The sequence below is a fragment of the Lontra canadensis genome, unplaced genomic scaffold (assembly GCF_010015895.1).
Source record: "Lontra canadensis isolate GAN:19392208 unplaced genomic scaffold, GSC_riverotter_1.0 scaffold157, whole genome shotgun sequence".
NCBI lineage: Eukaryota > Metazoa > Chordata > Mammalia > Carnivora > Mustelidae > Lontra > Lontra canadensis.
Genome location: NW_022631151.1, coordinates 549,363 through 555,934, shown reverse-complemented (window position 1 = coordinate 555,934; position 6,572 = coordinate 549,363). Strand labels below are relative to the sequence as shown.

Genomic DNA, 6,572 nt, shown 5'->3' with positions numbered 1-6,572 from the left:
AAAGTTGTGTATCGTGTAATGATGGGAAGGCAGTTCTGAAGCAAAGTTTTGACGCTTCTTCAAATGTTCCGAGGTGGGGAACTCAACAGTCTTTAGCCACGGGAAGTCTGCCTGACAGCTGCGCTGGGATCTGCAAAGGGCGCGTATTCAAAATAGCCGTTCCCTGGGAAGAGGCAAGTAAACCGTGGCCGGTCCGCGGAGCCTTGTTTCGGGCTGAACGTGGGCAGCGCCGTAGTGCTGTGGGCAGCGGTGGGTCATCTTTTATGCCAGCCTGGGCGCTGCTGGCTTTATGACATTTCTGCTTGGTATTATAATTTCCTGAAATTCACAATTTAATTAAGGCTATAGAAATTGATAGAATGACTTTTTAAATGTCAAACAGTTTAATCTTCATAGTTTAAAAAAAAAAAAACAAAACCTGTCCGGTTGGATACACCTCATCAGTGCAAGGGAAAAGACACCGCAGGAGTTCACCTGGACAGAAAGTGCGGACGCTGTGCCTCAGTTTCTCTGGCTCAGAACTGACCTTCCTGCTGTGTCTGTGCATTTAGAGTTCAGAAGACCTGCGGACAGTAACTGAAGCTAACACATGGGTAGAACAGGAGGCTCTTCTCCTCCGGACGGGTGTGGGGGTAAAGAAAACTGGAGGGCAAATTGCATTCTAATGATTTCTGATTGTACGGTGTTAGGGTCCTCATTGCCACTGATGACAGGACAAAATTAAAATAGAAATAGAGTATGCTACCTCTATAGAGACAGAAAACTGTTGCCGTTGGATCTGTCGTTGGCAGATGCTTAACGACTGAGCCAACCAGGCGCCCCCACAACAAACTTTTAAGAGCGCATTTTTTATTTTTCTCCCTCAAAATACCCGAATATCTACCGTTGTTTCCCGGAAAAGTTTCCCGTATAGCTTTTATGGAATAAAAGGATGTCCTTTCAAGTTGTCAGGCCATGGGGTAAAAAGAAAAAAAAATCACCATACTTTTTTTCTCTCTCCTTGATGTGTGCAATTGAAGGTATTCCTTATTGCAAACTAATATTTCCATTTATCATGTGGCATTAAAGCATTTTTTGTATTTGGCATAGATAAAGGATCCCACTCTTTAGCCTCAGGCATCTGAGAGGAATAAAAGCTGAAAAGGTTGAGCGTTGTAGAAAATGCCTGGAAATTCAGAATGCCTGATTGTAAGGGTTGAGGTTTATTTTCCAATAGGATGGAAGTGACTTTTCACTCTGCCAGGAAGTCTACACTGGGAAGGCCTGGGGCAGACAGATTTTCAAAAGGCATGGCAGGGGCCCTGTCCTATCAGACTGTCCCTCCCGGTGCACAGCGCGGCCGTCCACACACACCCTGCGCTTCCTCAGGTGCTTGACTCAGTGAATGGTCTTTGCTCTGTGGTGTCCTCCCCTCACAAGCACCTGTCGTTGAACTCATCCTCCAGACTGAACCAAGGGCTTTGCTCTTAGGTGCCACCAGGGTCCGGCGCCCTTCCAGGGAGGACTGAATCAGAAAGAGCCGGAGCATAGTTCGAGCCACGGGAGCCCCACGCAGAGTTTTATACGCTGGGGTTGCAAGCGGGTTGGTCGGAATCCTAATAGGACCTGAAGCTTCAAGGAATTCTAATAGTACTAAAAGGGAGAATTACGGGAGGATAGCCTGTTTTTAAAAGTTACATCCGTGTCTCCAATTTCCTCATTTTGTAGAGGAGAGATTGAAGACGAGGGGGACATACCGTTTACCGAGAGTCCCAGAAAGCACGCGCGACTTGGGACCTGAAGAGCAGGAGTTCGAACTCGTGTTTAACGGTGTCGTACGAATGATTCTCAGGGCCTGTGTGCCCTCATCTGCCCTCTGAGTGAGAATGGGGGCACCTCCTGGCAATACTGCGCATCTTGCTGCTCGGCTCACATGGGCTCTTTGCCCCTCCAGACCCTCTCCCCACTCTTCCGACCCTGCTTTCGTCCAGGAAAGCGGTTTCCTATGGATTAGGGCATTCCTGGACCCTCAGGAGTCCGCTGGGTTTGGCTACTGGGATGCCCCAAGGTGAGGTGAAGGCTGGGTGCACATTTACCCATTGGAGCCTTGCAACGCAGAGGCAGTGAGTTCAGACTGGAAGACAGAAAACTGAGATCTACATGGATCTTGAGGAAAAGGAGGTGGAATGGACGAGTTGTCTCACAGACTCTAAGAAGTAAATGGTCTACAGTGAGCATAAGAAGGATTTTTAGGTGGGAAACGGGAGAGTTCAGATCTCCATCAAAACTGAAATAAGGGGGGCGCCTGGGTGGCTCAGTGGGTTAAGCCACTGCCTTCGGCTCAGGTCATGATCTCAGGGTCCTGGGATCGAGTCCCACATTGGGCTCTCTGCTCGGCGGGGAGCCTGCTTCCCTTCCTCTTTCTCTGCCTGCCTCTCTGCCTACTTGTGATCTCTCTCTGTCAAATAAATAAAATCTTTAAAAAAAAAAACTGAAATAAGGCCGCATTAGCTTGGAGGTGTTTAATTTATTTTTTTTATTTTATTTTTTTAAGATTTTATTTATTTGACAGAGAGAGACACAGTGAGAGAGGGAACACAAGCAGGGGCAGCAGGAGAGGGAGAAACAGGCTCCCCATGGAGCAGGGAGCCCGATGTGGGGCTCAGTCTTAGGACCCAGGATCATGACCCGAGCTGAAGGCAGATGCTTAACAAATGAGCCACCAAGTCATCCCTTATTTAATTTTTTAAGATTTTATTTTATTTGAGAGAGAGAGCTTGCATGCAGGAGAGCACAAGAGAGCATGAGTGAGGTGAGAGGGAGAGGGAGAAGCAGGCTCTCCACGGACAAGGGATCATGACGTAGGGCTCAATCTCAGGACCCTGGGATCATGACCTGAGCTTAAGGTAGATGCTTAACCGACTGGGCCACCCAGGCACCCACTAGGTAAACTGTACAAAACACTGGGTGATGGTGAGGCCTGGGAGAGGACAGCATGAACCGCAGAATAGGGGTGGCCGTAGGAAATGGCTTGGAAGAATCACCTTCTCCCTGCAGTGTCCACCACAAAAACTGACCATGGGGAGATGAGGAAGGGCGGCAGGTCAGGTTGGGACGCATCTTTAGAGGGTGTTGAGGAAACCCTCCCTTTCTCCCACCACAGTGTCTTGGCTGTGACCACCATGGACATGTGTCAGGAGTGGTACTTTCTGGAGGCTAAGGCTTACCCTTAGCCTCTCCTGCCCGGGGCAGTGCTTGCTGACCTAACAAAGCAAAGGCTGTGTGTCCTCCCTGGCCAGGCAAATGGCACACGTAAGCACAGGCTCCCTGTGGTAGACGCTTAGGAGGCTTTGCTGTGACTGAGACCCACATCACAGGAGGCATTCACCCGTGTAGAACAGGTAAGTCCAAGCTTCAAAAAGGATGGAAAAGAAGATGCCCTGTCAACCCAAGATCAGACAAGTTACAGTGTCAAATGGTCCTACTCATGCTCCTTCTTTTTTCCCTAAAGATTCTCTCTGAAAGTTTCCCACCATGTCCTTACCAGGCCCAAGTAACCTTGTGAATCCGCACCCCTTTTTATAAAGACTCCGTTCCCATTCATTCTCTATCCTCTTTCCTAAACCAGTGCCATTCGGGGCTCACCCTGCTCCCGGTCTAGGTGCAGAAGGAAACCATGAAGGTAAAAAGATCCCCTTCGAGAGGATTTGAGAAAACCTAAGAGAGCAAAACACCAACAATATTAATCTTGCACTATAACCTGAATAAGAAAATGAATCATGTGTAAGCCTGATGATTCACAGACCTATACCCCAGGGGCAAATAATACATTATATGTTAATAAAAATAATTCAAAAAAAAGAAAGAAAAAAGAAAATGAAGTAGAATCACCTAGAGCAGGACCAAGAGACTGGAGAAATCTACCATCCCAAGTAAAGATGGGTAGAGCTATTAACTGTGCAGCAAACATAGAGGCCTCAGAAACACTCGCTGTATCTCTGGTAGCCCACCTAGTGAGTTATGGTCAACCAGGGGGAGACCAAATCTTACATAAACAGGAATGGTGAAAATAAAATCAACAGTATGTGAAAAGCTCCATCCAGGGAATGAATGAGTGTTTCTGCTAGTTTTCTGATGATGGGGAGGGAGGAAGGGAAGAGGCAGATGAGGGGGAAGGAACGGAGGTAGGGTTTTTCATGGTTGAGGGCCAGAGGCAGGCCACAAGTGTGGAACAGCCATTGACAAAAGCTCGAGAAAGAAAGGCGAGGATGACCTCTGCCAGTGCAAGTGCAGAGCTAGTGCCAAGGTCAGATAGCCCTACGCATGCTCCTCCTCCTCTTTATCAGTCCTCCACCCAGGAACCCTGCCCTATCCCTGCATGGCACCAACTCTCCCTGAACCTGCACCCCTTCTTAGGAAGCCCCCTTCCCATCCAGTCTCCATCCTCTTCCCCCAAATGAATGCCCTCTGTGTTCACCCTGTTGCGCTTCCAGGTGCAAAAGACAGCCAAGCAGGTAGAAATGTCCCTGCAAGCAAGCACGTGCTACCAGAAGATCCTTTGGAACCTCGATCGCCTGTTCAAGAAAGAACAAGAGAGAAACAAGACCAATGATATTTGTTACTGATAAAGAGAGTGAATCAAAATAAGAGACCACAGCTTCAGCTAAAGCAGAATGAAGTAACTCAGGAGAACGCCACTGATCCACGTAATACGTCGTGTATACAGAGCCCTCAAGACCTGGAACTGTAATTTCCAGAGATGTCTGTGGAGAAATGGCCAACCATGTAGAGAGCAAATGTTATACCAGTGGGGTACACAGATCATTAAAATGCAGCACTTTTGCCTTTTGCATTTAAATTGCAACACGATTAAAATGTGATGATTAAAAGCAACAAGATGTGTGTATCTCTGTGGGTTCTGTGATGGTGGGGAGGGAGGGAAGGGCGAGGCATGTGTGTTAGAAGGGTGGGAAAGTCCTGCAGGGAAAGGGGCCGGACCAATCAACGGGTCCACAGTCAGAGGGACATTGGAGGATAAGCCCTGGATCAGCACTGAAAACTGGACAAATTTACCTCTAACACCTTATACCACTGGCAAGGAGGAAAATAATTTGGTGTTTGCATGAGCGTGTTGGGGTGGGGAAGGGGGGTTGCAGATAGGGAATGGGATGGAGGGTTGGAGAGGTGTCCGAGTTTAGATCACCATAACCTGGATGAGGATGGTGTAATGTGTGTGGGATGGCATTCTCACCCACTAAAGGTGAATTGTCTCCTGACTGCCCACCTCATAATGGTGTTTGATGCTCCTCACCCTAAGCTGGAAGCAAGAAAACTCATCCTGCTGAAAGTTACCAACCTCACATCACTTTCATTGAAGATGATTGGAGGCCACAAACCCAACACTGATTATGCTGCTTTCTTGCTAGGAGACTTGGGGTGATCTGAGTGGACTGAGGATAGGGCCGTTGTTTGCCTGTGGAGCAGGGGAACAGTCTGCAAAGAATATTTTTTTAAGATTTTATTTATTTATTTGACAGAGATCACAAGCAGGCAGAGAGGCAGGCAGAGAGAGAGGGGGAAGCAGGCTCCCTGCTGAGCAGAGAGCCCGATGTAGGGCTCGATCCCAGGACTCTGGGATCATGACCTGAGCCGGAGGCAGAGGCTTTAACCCACTGAGCCACCCAGGCACCCCTACAAAGAATTTTAATACAAGAATAAAACCAAGAAAAAGCTGGTACTATTTTTATCATCACCTCCGTACTATAACATTTCTAAATAGTACCAGTCATCAGTAGTCTTCCTCCTTGGTTTGTTATTTTGGGTGAATGGTGGTGAAAGGGTTTTGGCAAGTGTAGAGTTGAAGTTACTCACAATCCTAAAGTATTTGATGCTTTTCCTTTCCTTCCTATAGGAAACTGATACCAATGTCACAGACCCCACCTAGTGGTCTGATTAAACTCCTTTCTTCCTCAGAAACTTGGGGTGGACCAGTGGCCTCTCAAGGGTGACAAGTGGGAGTTCTCTCCTCCCCCATGCTGGCAATAAAGGGGGCATTGTCTATAGAGAATTTTAAAGCAAGAATAAAATGACATATGAGTCTTCCTTTTTAAAATCTTCACTATGCTAAGCTTTGCACAGTGGCAGTATCGTAGCCAATGAGGTTTATCCGAGGCACAATTATTGCTAATTAAAATCTTCACTATACTATAGCATTTTTCTTTAATTAAATTTTAAATTGCTGTATAGTTAACATACAGTGTTATATTAGTTTCGGGCGTGCAATTTAGGGATTCAGCTCTTCCATATGTCACCCAGCGCTCATCTCAACAAGTGCTCTCCTTAATCCCCACCAGTGGTTTAATCCAGTCTATCCACCTCCCCTCTGGTAATGATCAGTTTGTTCTCTATAGTTCAAAGTCTGTTTCTTGGTTTTTCTCTCTTTTTCCTTGGCTCCTTTTGTTGTTGTTGTTTCTTAAATTTCACATACAAGTGAGATTAGAGGGTATTTGTCTTTATCTGATTTATTTCGTTTTATACTAATTCCGTGTATATTGTTGCAAATGGCAAGATTTCATTCTTTTTTGGCTGAATAA

General features: G+C 46.7%; 1 pseudogene; it reads left to right on the top strand.

The window, feature by feature from the left end:
* Window positions 1-6,105: 6,105 nt before the first annotated feature.
* Window positions 6,106-6,226, top strand: LOC116859511 (annotated as a pseudogene).
* The last annotated feature ends 346 nt before the right edge of the window (window positions 6,227-6,572 follow it).